At 46.4% G+C, this 16,577-nt stretch overlaps 1 long non-coding RNA gene across 1 annotated transcript in view; it reads right to left on the bottom strand.

Moving 5' to 3' along the window:
• Nucleotides 1–13,161, bottom strand: part of LOC118024358 — a 43,777-nt gene extending 30,616 nt beyond the window's left edge. The window contains exon 1 of the long non-coding RNA XR_004683095.1: nt 13,057–13,161. This is a non-coding gene — a long non-coding RNA (uncharacterized LOC118024358). The remainder of the gene's footprint in view (nt 1–13,056) is intronic.
• Between the last annotated feature and the right edge of the window lie 3,416 nt (nt 13,162–16,577).

Raw genomic sequence — 16,577 nt, 5'->3', positions numbered from 1 at the left:
AGAGAGAGGTAACTTGCCAAATGTAAGGTTTTAGTCCAACAGGAACTTCTTTCTTCCAGAGCTTTCTCTGGAGCCAGAGATGCTCTGAAATGCCCATTTAGCAGGGATTTGGGAATAGCAAGTGGATTGGAAGGGGCTGGAAGCTAGCTTGCTTGAAACCCATCTGGGAGAAGTCACAGGCTTACAGGCTTATGTGGGGTGTGTTGGGGGGGCCCAGAGATTTTGGTGGGGATTCAAATCTCCCCAAGCCGCTCCCTTGGTGCTGCCACTGCTCAGAGACGTGAACGGAGCTACGAAGGCTTGTATTATCTGTCAGACATCAAGCAGTCCTGGCTGGGGACGCCACCATCACCAGACCCTCTCAGGACACCGACTGCCCTGCCCATTGTCTCTCTCGGATGACCCCAACTTGTCTGACACCATTGTGCATGTCAGCTTTCCTGGAACCAGGTCCCAGATACCTCAGGGCTGCCTCTAAAATGCTGAGGGTCTGTGGGGACTCCACATAGGCCACACAGCCCAGCCCATGCCTACTCTCTGCCTGGGGGCCCCCCGATTCCAGGCAGGCCCCACTCTCCCTTGAGACCTTCTGTCTCCTCCAGAACCCAGTCTAAAGTGTCTATGAACAAGGCCAGATGTTCCATCAGCTCTTGCTGAGAGGAAAGATGATAGTTCCAGGCTCTTTTTTTTTTTTTTAAAGATTTTATTTATTCATTTGAGACACAGAGATACAGAGAGAGAGAGAGAGAGAGAGAGAGAGAGCATGAGCAGGGGGCGAAATAGAGGGAGAGGGAGAAGCAGGCTCCCCGCTGAGCCAGGAGCCTGATATAGGGCTCGATCCCAGGACCCTGGGATCACGACCTGAGCCGAAGGCAGACGCTTAACCATCTGAACCATCAGGCGCCCCCCAAGGCTCTTATTCTGACCCCACATGTTAGAGACGCTTCTTCTTGGATATAGAGCATATCTGAGAGAAAACGAAGGCCCAAGTGTGCCTCTCAACATGGATGCCTGTGTTTCTGAAAAGATGTGCTGGAGCATCTTCTTTATGGATAAAGAAAGCACGTTTATCCCCCATTGGCATATATTTTCAGCTAAGACTCTGGTTTTAAGAGGCTAATGTATTAAGAATCCTAGTGAGGGGTGCCTGGGTGGCTCAGATGGTTAAGCGTCTGCCTTCGGCTCAGGTCATGATCCCAGGGTCCTGGGATCAAGTCCCGCATCGGGCTCCCTGCTAGGCGGGGAGCCTGCTTCTCCTTTTGCCTCTGCCTCTCTCTCTGACTCTCATGAATAAATCAATATTAAAAAAAAAAAAAAGAATCCTAGTGAATTGGCCCTTAGTAGGGTCTTGTGGTTTCTTCATGATTTTGGAAGCCAGTGTAACATTAAAGCAAATTTTGGGACGCCTGGGTGGCTCAGTCAGCTAAGCACCTGCCTTCAGCTCAGGTCATGATCCCAGGGTCCTGGGATCGAGCCTGCATTGGGCTCCTTGCTCAGCAGGAAGTCTGCTTCTCTCTCTCCCTCTGCCACTCCACCCCCCACCTCATCCCCCCCCTCCACTCCTGCTCTCTCTCTCTCTCTCTCAAGTCAATAAATAAAATCTTTTTTTTTTTTAGGATTTTATTTGAGAGAGACAGAGAGAACGAGTGGAGGGAGGGGCAGAGGGGACCCTGAGGTCATGACCTGAGTCGTAGGCAGACGTTTAATGGACTGAGTCACCCAGGCGCCCCAATAAATGAAATCTTTTAAAAAAATAAGGCAAATTTCAAACAAAGAAAAAAGTTCATCCCCAACCCCACAAACTCAGCACTGTTTCCATAGTCACACATCACTCCTATTACTTACTGATCGAGCACGTACTATGTGCCAAGCTCTGTACATATGTCACGGTGCGCAGTGTTTTTAATTACAATCATCCTGATTCCATTATACATTCTGCTAAAGAGAACAGGCTCATAATTGATTCATAAATATTATTCACATTTTCTCATAACCTTCATGATTATTTTTTCGTGGTTATTTTTAAAATACATTATACAAGGGCGCCTGGGTGGCTCAGTTGGTTGGGCGACTGCCTTCGGCTCAGGTCATGATCCTGGAGTCCCTGGATTGAGTCCCACATCGGGCTCCCTGCTCGGCAGGGAGTCTGCTTCTCCCTCTGACCCTCCCCCCTCTCATGTACTCTCTCATTCTCGCTCTCTCAAATAAATAAATAAAATCTTTAAAAAAATAAAATAAAATAAAATAAAATACATTATACAAAAGTTGAAAACTAATTTTGAAAACTATCCCATCTTAGCCCCTACCAACCATTACCTTTCCTATATATTTCCCTCTGCACATCTATACCAAATAGTAATCCTATGTGCTGATTTTCCTAACATTGTGTCATAAGAGTTTCTCCATCTTGTTGTCTAGTCCTCTTGCAAAGTAGTCTTAGCTTATAGAAATTTCCAGCTTACTGGCATTTTCCTGCAGCTGACTTCCTAAGCATTGCTGGAAAGGCGCCCAAACAATTGTCTGAGTTGGGATTTGTTCTAAGTGGTTTCTTGTGTCAGGAACTGTCTGGCTCTGTGGGAGTCAGTTTTGTCCACGTGTGAGCAAGGGCTCTCCTCCGTGAGCCCCTTTCAGAAAAGGATGGCGTAGCTTTGCAGCTTCTCCCTCTGCACCCCTCCCTCACCATCTCTGATGCCCATTTCCTCCGGTTCAGGAGTCAGACAGTGCTAGGCTCAGCCACTCAGCGAGTGGCCGCATCTCTGAAGCCCTCTATTTCCTCGGCTGTGGGACGCAGCACCGTCTTCACAGGGCTGTCATCTGCACCTGAGATGATGCATGGAAGTGCGGAGCGGAACAGTTGCTATTATTTGTGTGCCAGCAGTCATTCTGTGCCTGGGGTTTGATCTCCACCATGGAGTCCCTCTCTCTGGACCTGACCTGCAGACTCCCAACCATGGAGCCAACCGTGAGTGAGTCTGGCTCTCATGAACCAGGTCCTCTGGGTCTGGGATTCTACAACCTTGTCACCCACACCTTCTACGTCCTGACCTCTACCATCAAGACTTGTCCCTTGTTTTGACTTCCTTGCTAGAAGGGTTCTGCTCTTACTGACCAGAGGCAATGTCCCCAAGCTCCAGACTTTAACAGTCCCATTACATCTCTGCTCCCCAACTCCTTCCCCTCTTTGCTTGGATCCCCGGACATAAACTATCCGGACACCAAAGCACGATGACCAATCGATGCCCTCTACTTCGAACCTTGCTCCTTCTCTACCTAGAGCACTTGTCATGTGGCTGCAGACCACAAAGTGTCTGTTACACCCACGCTTTGCTGTGTTAAGAAAGCGGTCTGATTAAATGAGTTACTGTAATAAATGAGTAAAAATGAAACCTTGCATGTGTATGGCAGTGAACACTACATATAAGGCACTTGCTGGCGAGTTACCACCTTTGATGATCGCAACAGTCCCACGAGCAAAGTAAGAATGGTTTCGCTCACTCTGAAGATGGAAAATTAAGGCACCAAGATGTGAATCGCCCAAGTTTGTCGACTTAGTGATGGCGCTGAAATGAGTATCCTAGGTCTTCAAGTTAGTGTTTTTCCTCCCATTCCACTTTACTTCCAGAAATGAATAGCTCCCTTGCCTCTCCCTGAGGTATATGCAGTGTAGAGGAAGATGTTTATTAATGAATCGAAACGAGTTGGTCTTTTCTGGCTGGCCACGAGAAAAAAAAGAACTTGAAACAGAGCAAGTTCTATAATATGGAAGATGCTTTCCTGTGGCTACGTAGAAGGCTACAGAAGCTAGCCGCCTCGGCCACTTCAGTTTTAAAAGGAGGAGGAATGAGAGGGGAGCAACTCTGAGGGCAGCAAGAAGGGACATGGGGAAGGAGAGAGAACTTTTGGTCCCAAGGGTTGGGGTCCCCAAGCTTATACTTCGGCATGCTTCGGGGAAATGGCAAGTGCTCAGAGGGGAATGGCCTACTGGTGTCCCCAGGAGTCTAGATCCTTGCCTTGGGGTACCCACCCCCACCATGGTGAGAATTCCCAGATTCCAGACATGGCACAAAAACAGAGATCTGCCAGACTTGAGGGGACCTCAGGGTTTTGGACAAAAACCATGGTGGACTGAGCATCCCCCAGATTTTTTTTTTTTTTTTAAGATTTTATTTATTTGAGAGAGAGAGAGAGCACTAGCAGGGAGAGGGGCAGAGGGAGAAGCAGATTCCCTGCTGGGCGGGGAGCCTGATGCAGGGCTCCATCCCAGGATCCTGAGATTAACAGCTTAACGGACTGAGCCACCCAGGCGCCCCTGACCGCCTCCCATATCTTTGGCATCATATAAACCTCCTAGTAGCTATGGAAGGTGAAGGAAAGCCAATCATGACTGAGATTGAATTTCCTATAAGTCTGTTGAAATAAGGGCTCGAAGTAGGATTTAAGTTGATTTATTATTTTTTTTAAGATTATATTTATTTATTTGACAGAGAGAGACACAGTGAGAGAGGGAACACAAGCAGAGGGAGTGGGAGAGGGAGAAGCAGGCTTCCCACTGAGCAGGGAGCCCGATGTGGGGCTCGATCCCAGGACCCCGGGATCATGACCTGAGCCGAAGGCAGACGCTTAACGACTGAGCCACCCAAGTGCCCCTAAGTTGATTTGATTTAAAGACTATAATTAGGATGTTTCTTGGACCCCTGGGGCTGTGGACACAATAACCACCACTCCTCAGTCATTCATTCATTAAGAATTTAGCTAATATTTACTGAGGTACTGGGCGTTTTGTCGGGCAATAGAAATACCTTTTTCATATTGATATTATCCTTACCCGATGAAGCAAATAAATAATGGTAAATAGTTGGGGCATCTGGCTGGCTCAGTTGGTAGAACATGTGGCTCTTGATCTTGGGGTCATGAATTCAAGCTCCACATTGGGTATAGATGGCTTAAATAAATAAACTTTAAAAATGGTAAATAGCAATACATAGCAAAAAAAGGAATTGAAGAAGATGTTGAAGTGACAGAACATAAGGTAAGGAAAAGGCAAACCAATCCTACTAAGGTAAGGTGGTCAGGGGCACCTGGCTGGCTCAGTCAGTGAAGCATGCGACTCTTTTTTTTTTTTAAGATTTTATTTGTTTATTTGACAGATGCGTAGAGAGAGAGCACAGATAGGCAGAATGACAGGCAGAGGGAGAAGCAGGCTCTCCGCTGAGCAGGGAGCCCGATGTGGGGCTCGATCCCAGGACCCTGGGATCACGACCTGAGCTGAAGGCAGCCACTTAACTGACTGAGCCACCCAGGCTCCCCTATTTGTTTTTAAAGATTTTATTTTTAAGTAATCTCTACACCCAACGTGGGGCTCGAACTCACAATGCCGAGATCAAGAGTCACATGCTTTACAGCATGAGCCAGCCAGGCGCCCCTTATGATAGGGTTTTTTGATACTTCTAGCCAGTTCTGACATGGATGCCTTCGCAGTTGTCCAGGAGAGAGGCCACGGTGGTTTGGACTACGGTGGTGATGGATTTGAGGTATATTGTGGAGGAGGGCCACCAGGCCTCACTGGGGAACTGGACATGGGGAGCGAGGGAAGGGGTAAGCTGTTTCTCCAAATATGCGCCTAGCAAGTGGCGGAGATGAAAGTCAGACCCAGCTCTGCCTTGCCTCTTCTGTACACAAGTCATTTGATAAATGCTGATAGTGACCTCCCAGGGCTCCAGCTCTTTTCTCCAATGCCAAACCCACGCCCATGGAGCTTTCTCTGACCTTGGGTTGACTTTGGGAGCTGCCGTGGGTTTAGGGAAGCTCAACTGTCAGTGTGGCCAGCCTTCCACCAGTGTTGGCTAAACACTGACTAACAATGTAGAGGCAGGGGCTTCTCAGCAAGCTGTCTTGGGGAGGAAGGGGTGATATTCCCAAGACCCTGATTCCCATAGGCTCCCTCAGATGTCCCCCTCTCCATCTAGAACCCAGAGTTTATTAAGCCCGTGAGTCTACCTGGTCTCCCAGCCAGTCTTTGTGAAGATGAGGTCTAAACTCTGTGACTGACTTGTCAAGAACATGAAGATTGCAGAGTCAAGAGACTTTCTTCTAGCCTGTAGAACAATGATCCTCAATTGTACATCCTACTGGGAAAATTGGATAATGGAAGAGGATTTTATTCTTCTTGAGTATATGGTTGTCCTGGTTTCCTGGGGTTGCCATATCAAAGTACCACAAACTGGGGGCTTAAAACAACAGAAACTTATTCTCCCACAATTCTGGGGGCCAGAAGTCTGAAATCAAGGTGTTGACAGGCCTATGCTCTCTCTGAATGCTCCAGAGGAGGATCCTTCCTGGCCTCTTCCAGCACCTACTGGTGGCTGGCAATCCTTGGCTTATAGACCCATCACTCCAAATCTGCCTCCATCTTCATTTGGTTTCTCAGTGAATGTCTGTGCCTACGTCTCTTCTTATGAGGACACCTGTGACTGGATTTAGGACCCACTCTAATCCAGTATGACCTCATCTTCACCTGATTACACTTGCAAAGACCTTTATTCCGAATGAGGTCACATTCACAGGTAACGGAGGCTAAGGCTTCAACAAATCTTTTTGGGGACATAATTCAACCCACACCAATGTCACCATATCTAAATAATGGCAGGAAATTGACAAATTATCCAAAGGGAACATTTTCTCATTCTCTTTTGTTTCCCACATGAATGGAATAGTTGTCCTTGTTGTAAATTACACTCCTTCCCTTCACCTTTTACTTTTTAAAAGAGAATAGTTGTTTTCTTTTCAGGATTTTATTTTTAAGTAATCTCTACACCCAACACGGGGCTTGACCTCACAACCCTGAGATCAAGAGTCACATGCTGCACAATTGAGCCAGGGAGGGGCCCTGAAAAGTGTTGTTTTCTTAATTATAATAAGAAACAACTACTCACTGTATAACATGTAGAAAACAGAAAAGCACAAAGAAAATCACCCATAATTCTATCTATCAAAGATAATTATTTAGAGTATTTTTCCATGCATATAGTTTTTCTTTGTATAAACAGTATCACCCTCCATAAACTGTTTGAAGCCTATTTTACTCAATATATCATGTATATTTTTCTGTGCTAAGAAATACTCTTACACAATGTGCTTTTTAATGGTCGCAAAGAATTTTTCTTTTTTTTTTTAAGGATTTTATTTATTTATTTGAGTGAGAGAGAGCACGAGCAGGGGGGAAGGGAGAGGGGCAGAGGGAGTGGACCAAGCAGACTTCCCGCTGAGCAGGGAGCCTGATGCAGGACCCCGAGGTCATGACGTGAGCCGAAGTCAGACACTCAACCAACTAAGCCACCCTGTGTCCCGGTCGCATAGAATTTCTTATAAATTACTTAATGACTCCTCTATTATTGGCTACTTAGCTTGCTTACACTTTTTGCTATGTACGTAGCACTATGATGAACATCCTTTTCACGTCTTTGTACACATCTATGATAAATTCCTAGAAATGTAATTGTTGGATTAACATATGTGCATTTTAAGGATTTTTTTTAAGATTTATTTATTTATTTACATTACTTGAGAGAGGGGGAGAGCATGAGCAGGACGGGCAGCGGGAGAGAGAAGGAATCTCAACGTGGGGCTCAATCTCACGACCCTGAGATCACAACCTGAGCTGAAACCAAGAGTTGGACGCTTAACAGACTGCACCACCCAGGCGCCCCATTGCATTTTAAGGTTTTTGATGCATATTGAGAAGCTGTCCTCTAGAAAGACTATACAACAACAGCATATGAAAATGCCAACACCAGAAAAGGGGCTGGGGTGGGAGGGGGAGAAAAAAAGGAAACAACAAAACAAAACAAAATGCCAATACTAAATCACATAGGCCTCCCTGAAGAAATCTGTCCATTATATTCTGGGAGTCTTATTAAAAATGCAGATTTTTTTTTTTAAATAAGTAGCCTCCATGCTCAACATGGGGCTTGAACTCATGAACCTGAGATTGAGAGTCACGTGCTCTACGGACCAAGCCAGCCAGGCACCCCTAAAAATGCAGATTGTGAGCCTGCTGGTCAGGAGTGAGGACAGTAACTCTCGATTTCCAGCGTCCAGGGCTGCTACCATGCTGACCTGCTGACCGTGCCTAGACAGCAGGGCTTCAGAGGACTTCCAACTCGAACAAGTCAATAAAATGAAAAGCATCATCTTAATACCAGATCCGAATCACCAAACACTTTAACGATTACTCCGTCTGAACAGAAGACAGCGATAATGGGTCGCGTGGGTGGCTCAGTCGTTAGGTGTCTGCCTTCAGCTCAGGTCATGGTCCCAGGATCCTGGGATCGAGCCCCACATGGGGCTCCCTGCTCGGCGGGAAGCCTGCTTCTCCCTCTCCCACTCCCCCTGCTTGTGTTCCGTCTCTCGCTATGTCTCTGTCAAATAAATAAATGAAATCTTAAGAAAAAAAAAAAAAGACAGCGATAAACTGCCAGGTGGAATGGTTGCCAGATGAATATGGTGGAAAAATCCTGGCTCCATTAGTCCTTTATTTTTTTAAAAGATTTGTTTATTTATTTAAGAGAGCGAGCACAAGTGCATGAGCAGGGGAGGGGCAGAAGGAGAGAATCTCAGATGTCCTGCTGAACGAGGAGCCTGACACGGAGCTTGATCCCACGACCCATGAGATCATGACCTGAGCAGAAACCAGAGTTGGACGTTTAACCAACTGAGCCACCCAGCCGCCCCCCCCCCCCAATTAGTCCTTTAGATGAACCTCACCTTCAAAGGTTCCTTCTTTCTTGCATCTGACTCCATCTTGGTTCTGACCTCTACATCTAGGCCAAGTCCCTGGTTTTCAACCATCATTTCATGAACACAAAATTGTGTCCAAAGAGCTACAATGGTCTTGACCTCATTCTTGTTCCAGTCCTTGGCCCAGCTCAGCTCCTTCACACTGAGTGTCCTCTGAGCCTCTACCTCGACCTGCTTTAAGTCCTTACCTACATCAGGAACACCTGTAGGTCCTTTCCCCTGGCCCAAACTCCAGCTTTTCCTACTCAGTGAGCGTTAGAAGGAAAAATTATTGGCAATGAGAAGCAAGTGTATTTCTTTTTTTTTTTTTTAAAGATCTGTGATCTGATGTCTTTTTTTTTTTTTTAAGATTTCATTTATTTATTTGACAGAGAGAGACACGCGAGAGAGGGAACACAAGTAGGGGGAATGGGAGAGGGAGAAGCAGGCTTCCCGCGGAGCAGGGAGCCCGATGCGGGGCTCGATCCCAGGACCCTGAGATCATGACCTGAGCCGAAGGCAGACGTTTAACCGACTGAGCCACCCAGGCGCCCCAGCAAGTGTATTTCTAAGAGGAAAGTAACTCCAGCAAAAATAATCATTCCTGGGCGCCTGGATGGCTCAGTTGGTTAAGCGACTGCCTTCGGCTCAGGTCATGGTCCTGGAGTCCCGGGATCGAGTCCCGCATTGGGCTCCCTGCTCGGCGGGAAGTCTGCTTCTCCCTCTGACCCTCCTCCCTCTCATGCTCTCTGTCTCTCATTCTCTCTGTCTCAAATAAATAAAATCTTAAAAAAAAAAAAATAATCATTCCTTTCAGAGGCCCCTTACCACACGTTCTATGATTCTTTCCAGTCTAAGGGTGTGGGGGTGAAGGCCCACTGGGGGAGTACTCCATGCAGAACACTTTGGGACTATTTGATCCTCAATTCCACCAGCAGCTCACTAAGGTTGTCCTGCGTGGTTAGGAAAGAAAACCCTATATGGAGTATCTCTGGGAGCTCCAGGACCACCTGGGAGGACCTGGGGAGAAGCAGAATTCAGAGAGGGCCGTGGCATGAAGGTGGGCTCCCCAGCACATATGACAACTTTGTGACAGAGTTGATATCCATTGATGACATTGCCAATGGCCCCCTGGGTCTCACCAATGACAGGAATGACGCCCAGAATAATTCCAAGGACATTCCAAGGACAATGGTTCAAGGGACCACTGCTCTCTCTAATTCCTTGAGAACTGTGAGATGTGACTATCTTGATTTTACCTCTGACCCACCCACTAGTCACATGGGGGTAAGCCTGTTTTCAAGATGGAGGATTCTTTCCCAAACCAAGTCCCTTCCAACTATTCAACCTAGGAGTATCCATCAATCCGCCTAATGTGCCTCATCCAACTTCCTTTGCCCTGATTCTGACACCCCCTACCTGTCCTAAGTCCTCTGTGGAGCTCCCAACCATCTCACCTTCGCAGGAGCCAAGAGACAGCCCCAGCAATACAAGGCGAGGTGAGAGGCGCTCATGTCACTGAAATAGGAATGGGGCCGGCATTTTCTCACACAACTATGACAAGGGAGAACTGAGGTAACAGTTCTATCCTATCAATACTCTATTTCAGGTGCTCTTGTGATATGCAAGCTTCTGTGGGCTGATCTCTAGTCTGTAAGCTGTGTGTGAGCCAGGGGCCATATCTATTTTTTTGTTTTGTTTTGTTTTTAAAGATTTTATATATTTGACAGCGAGAGAGGGAACACAAGCAGGGGGAGTGGGAGAGGGAGAAGCAGGCTTCCCGCGGAGCAGGGAGCCCGATGCAGGGCTCGATCCCAGGACCCTGGGACCATGACCCGAGCCGAAGGCAGGCATTTAACGACTGAGCCACCCAGGTGCCCCGGGGCCATATCTGTTTTGTTCAATGGTTGTATCCCCGAACCCAGAACTATGCCTGGCACAAGTAGGCATTCACTTAATATGTGCTGAATGAGAAACAGCCTGGGATCAAAACTACTGTTTAAAACATTGGCTGTAGTCTAAATTCCAAACACCTAATCACGTTCATGGTGACAGCTGACACTCATATAGAGCTCATAGCGCCCTGGGTGCTCTCTCACCAGATGGCTACAAAGCAACCTGCAAGGCAAGTCTTGTTATCCCACTTTCTAGATGTGCAAACCCAGTCTTAGAGTTTAAGTTCCTCAAGTTCCATAGAGACTAGGACCTGGGGTTTGCAAAGAAAGGCTGGGGCATCCCGTAACGTCTGTTAACACATGCCTCTGGGTCCAGTTCCTAGAGATACATCCTCTTACTAATTTATTTTTATTTATTCGGTTCTGAGTCCCTTTTCACTTGGTGGACCCCATAAAACAGCCAACCCAGTGCACCCCTGGAGTTGGGTTACTCTGGACAAGTCACTCAACTCATCCTGTTTACTTCTTTATTTTTATTTTTAATTTATTTTTATTTTTTTAAGATTTTATTTATTTAGTAAAGATTTTATTCATTTATTTATTTGATAGAGAGAGCGAGCATGAGCAGGGAGAGCAGCAGAGGGAGAGGGAGAAGCCGACTCCCCACTGAGCAGGGAGCCTGACACGGCGCTTGATCCCAGGACCCTGGGATCACGACCTGAGCCGAAGGCAGACGCTTAACTAACTGAGCCACCCAGGTGCCCCGTTTACTTCTTCATAGAGTTTTTAGTGTCCACATTCCTCAGTAAGGGGGAAAAAAGATGAAATTAGAGCACTATTTGTAGTAAAGTTTTATACATTCATAAGAATGAGATATTCAGAGGTGCCTGGGTGGCTCAGTCGGTTAAGCATCTGCCTTCAGCTTGGGTCATGATCCCAGGGTCCTGGGATCGAGCCCTGCATCGGGAGGGGAGGGGGGGGCGTCCTTGCTCAGCAGGGAGCCTGCTTCTCCCTCTCCCTCCATCTGCTTGTACTCACTCTTTCTCTTCAAATAAATAAATAAAATCTTAAAAAAAAACACAATGAGATATTCAGCTGTGACTGAGTAATGAACTTAAGAATACAAAATAAGTCATTCTTAAGACTTGTCCTCTAACCAGAATTTGACTAGCTCCAGTCTTCTGCTATGGACGGGGCCAACTGGCCATTTCAACACACTTTACAAGTAGACTAGAACGAGCTAGAAACACCCTATATTTAGAAAGTATTTTGGGGCACCTGGCTGGCTCAGTCTGTAGGGCCTGCAACTCTTGATCTTGAGGTCATAAGTTCAAACCCCACATTGGGCGAAGAGCCTACTTAAAAAAATAAAAAGCAAGTAGGAAGTATTTTGTTTTGATTGAATATGTGTGTGTATGAGTGTATTTAATTTCTTTAAATCATGGAAAATTAATTTCAAATGTATACAAATGTAGAGACTAGTATAATGAATCCCATGAACTTATTTGTAGATTCAATAATCATCAAATTCATGGCTAAGGACATTTCATCTAAACCCCCCTTTCCCCCTTTCTATATTATTTTGAAGCAAATACTAGAAATCACATACTTTCTTCTATATTTTAGTATATATCTCTCTGAAAGAAAGAGACTTCCTTTTGAAAAAGACCGCTAAAACCAAGTAAAAAATAATTCCTCTTATCATCAAGTATCTAATCTGAAATCCACCTTCTCTTTGTTTATACTTAGCATACATTTTTTAGGTTTGTTCAAACTGAGATCCAAATAAGGTTCCCATATTGCAATCAACTGATGTCTTTTAAGTCTCTTTAAATTTATAGGTTACCCTTCCCCCTCTTTATTACACTCTTGCAATTTATTTTGTATTAGAAAACCTAAATTATATTTCATTTTATTTTTTTTAAAGATTTTAAATTACATTCAAAGACTCTAAATTAAAATTATCTTTCGATTGTATGTTGGTCTTAAAGAAAAACAGTATCAATTAGAAGACAATCATCCATACTTTCTATCTCCCTTTTGTAGTCCAACATGGATTCATTTACAAGGTGGTAATCAGTAAAAAGATAGCATTACACTGTAATAGTAAGGTGCACAGGCATACCTATTTAAGATAGTTTTTAAATTTAATAAACCGGTTTTTAAGCAATCTCAACTCTCTAGAGTTACTCCTTTCATTCGTGGTCTCTAAAAGGAAAAATAAAGTCACTGAGCACCTTTTAGGCGTATAGTTACTGCAAGGGCAAACACCTGGGGCACAGGGCTGAGAGTGTTCTGCAAGGATAAGAGCATGAAAGTGCATAAAGATTAGCTGCTCTTTATTAAGGGCCTCAAAGCTTCCAGAAACATGAAAGTTTAAAGATACCTGGTTGCTATGGCCGTACACAGTGGAGAGACAATCCTCGGTCACCTACAACGTGAACGAGAGTTTAAGGGACTGCTTTTATCTCCATAAATTGCTTTAATTTCCCATTATCCATTGCAGGAGTAGAATGAGCTGAGCTTCTGCCCCCAAAAGGCCCTGGCCGAAGCACTGTGGCCCCAGGGATTAGCCTGTGGGGGTGGGGGTGGGGGCAGGGAGGGAGGGGGCCCGCTTTCCCTCATCTCTTCTCTGGGCCCTTTCACTCCTTGCCCTTTGAGTCTTGCCAATGTACACCCTGCCCCAGGGAGTGGCTCCGGGAGAGCAGCTGGGCTGGGTGGTTGGTCAGAAGTGACTGGGTGTGGACTCCAGCCTGGACGACACGAGGGACGCCTGGTCCTGGGAATGGGGCCAGGCTGAATTATTTTTCTGGCTATTGTGGGCCTCAATATCCATTCCTTTCTCCTTGTCCGAGCTGGACATTCCATTGCGCTGAGCATCTGTGTGCGTGAGCACGTGTGTGGTATGAAGAGCATATAGGAAGAGGCTGGAAGCACCCAGGCTTGTGGCTCTCCCGGCCCTGAGATCCCAGCCCGCAGCTCCAGTGCCCGGGTCTCCGGCCTTCCAGGAAACTTGCAGGTAGAGCAGAGAGAAGAGGCCCTCAGTCCCCTCCAGGCCACGTTGGCAGGGTAATGTCAACATGGAAAAATGACAAGCCAGGCATGGTCCCTGCATTCCCCATTCTCACTGCTATTTTCCCGGCAGATGGGAAAGGACCTCAGGGACACAGGAAAGTGAGCTTGGTGAGGCCAAGTAACTTGCTCAAAGTGAAACAGAGCATGAACACAGTTGGCTCTAAGTGACGCCTTCTAGGCAAGTCATTCGGCCTCTCTGAGCCCCAGTTTCCATAGTTGCAAAGGAGAAATAACAGAAATACCCACCTGGAGAAGTTCATCCAAAGAAAAGATGAGCTAATGCATGGAAGGTCGCATGATGAACTAAAGCACTATCCAAAAATAAGGTCAAGAGGTTGGAAATGAGCTGGCTCAGCAGACCCAGGCGCTCTGCTAATAACAAGGCAGAGTTTCTTTTTTTTTTTTTTAAAGATTTTATTTATTTGATATATATAGAGAGAGACAGCGAGAGAGAGAACACAAGCAGGGGCAGAGGAAGAGGGAGAAGCAGGCTCCCTGCTGAGCAGGGAGCCCGATGCGGGACTCAATCCCAGGACCTTGGGGTCACAACCTGAGCCGAAGGCAGACGCTTAACCAACTGAGCCACCCTGGTGCCCCCAGGGCACAGTTTCTTTGATGAAATACTTCTAGGCAGTCAACTAGGTTATCTCATGGTAAGAACATCTTGTCTCTTTTCATAACATTCAAAAGATTTTATTATGAAGCTCTCCACCCACTATGGGGCCTGAACTTAGGACCCCAGGATCAAGAGTCACATGCTCCTCCGACGGAGCCAGCCGGGCACCCCGCATTCCATACATTTTGAGGCCGTATGCACTACCAGGTGCTTTCTAGATTCTGGGGATACAGGGCAGATCTTGGTTTTGCCCTCAGAGTCTAACGGGGGCAACAGAAAACCCAAGCAAACAAGTAAGGGAATAATGTTGCGATCGGTGCTGGGAAGCAAGTGAAGAGCCGACGCAGAGCCAGAATAGTCAGGAAAGACCTCTCCAAGGTGGAAACCAAAAGACTAAGAAGCCAACCACGTGGTAGGGCTGGAGACAGAAGAGCAGGCAGATGGGACAGCGTGAACAAGGGCTGGAGGTGGGCTGGCCAGGTTGTGTAGGGCGGGCCTGCAGGGGAGGTGGACTCTGGTTGTAAGGACTATGATATGCATTTTTTTTTTTTTTTTTTTTACTGTAAGCTCTATGCCCAATGTGGGGCTCTGACTCATGACCCCGAGATCAAGAATCGCATGCTCTACTGACTGAGCCAACCATGCATCCCTATAGCAAGCGCTTTTTTTTTTTTTTTTAAGATTTATTTATCTGACAGAGACAGCAAGAGAGGGAAACAAGCAGGGGGAGTGGGAGAGGGAAAAGCAGGCTTCCCGCTGAGCAGGGAGCCCGACGCGGGCTCGATCCCAGGACCCTGGGATCATGACCTGAGCCCAAGGCAGACGCTTAACGACTGAGCCACCCAGGCGCCCTCAAACTTTTTTCTTAAACTTTTGTCTAATAGAAGGGAAACATTTAACAGCTGACCCCTGAAGAAGAGAGGTTTGAACTATGCAGGTCCACTTATATGTGGGTTTTTTTTTTTCGATAAATACAGTAGAGTCCTGTAAATGTATTTTCTCTTCCTTATGTTTTTTTTTTAAAGGTTATATTTTTATTTTTAAGTAAGTTCTACGCCCAACATGAGGCTCAAACTCATGACCCTGCGATCAAGAGTCACATGCTCCGACTCTTGATCTCAGGGTCAGAAGTTCAAGTCCCATGTTGGGCATAGAGCTTACTTAAAAAAAAAAAAAAGTCACATGCTCTACCAACTAAGCCAGCTGGGTGCCTCCTTATGATTTTTTTTTTTTTTAAGATTTTATTTATTTGAGAGAGCAAGACAGAGAGGGAAAGCACAGAGGGAGAGTGACAGGGAGGAGACTCCCCAATGAGCAGAGAGCCCGACACGAGGCTCGATCCCAGGACCCTGAGATCATGACCTGAGCCAAAGGCAGACGTTCAACCGACTGAGCCACCCAGGCACCCCTTATGATTTTCTTAACATCTTTCTTTTCTCTAGCTTACTACTCTAAGAATATGGTATATTAATGCACACAACACACAAAAAATGTTAATCGATGGTTCATGTTATCAGTAAAGCTTCCAGTCAACAGCAGTTTATTAGTAAAGTTTTGGGGGGAATCAAAACTTACACATGGATTTTCAACTGCAAGGTGGTTTGGCACCCCTAACCTTCATGTTGTTCAAGGGTCAACTGTATTCACAAAGCGCTTCTACACTGTTATGTTTTCAAGTGATTTAACCCTCCCTGGACAACCCATACTCCTAGGTGGGTGGGTGGTTATCCTAATTGCTGACAAGTCTCTAGGAGAAGCCTTATAACCAAACACCTTCCCAAGAGAGTCCACTTTTGCTCAAACAGCAGTGACTGGGCCCCACCCCAGCCTCTGGGTGGGCAGCACTGGGAAGGGAAGATGTCCACTTCCAACAACTGTCCTCCTTTTTGTTGCCCCCCATCTGTTTACTTCAATCGCTGTAAAACCCAGGCGCAGGAACTCAGGCTCAGGAGGAAGTGTACTTGAACTCTCACATCAGAAAGAGTCCTTCTCCCTTCACTGAGATGATCCTTTAGCGAGCAGGTGCGGACCCCGGCAGGCTGCTTACGGAAGCGATCGCCGGTGTGATCTGTCCACAGTGTCGGGGCAGAGGCTCTGTTTCTCCATCTCATGGCCTGGCCCGCTCTCCTCACTCATTCAACAAACAAATGACTGCCGTGTGCCAGGCGCTGACCCAGTGCTTGGAGGGAGGCAGAGAACAAGACAAGGATTCTGCC

This window comes from Mirounga leonina, unplaced genomic scaffold, assembly GCF_011800145.1.
Source record: "Mirounga leonina isolate KUSES-001 unplaced genomic scaffold, KU_Mleo_1.0 Mir_197, whole genome shotgun sequence".
In the NCBI taxonomy this organism is placed as follows: domain Eukaryota; kingdom Metazoa; phylum Chordata; class Mammalia; order Carnivora; family Phocidae; genus Mirounga; species Mirounga leonina.
This window is presented reverse-complemented; position numbering and strand designations above follow the sequence as displayed.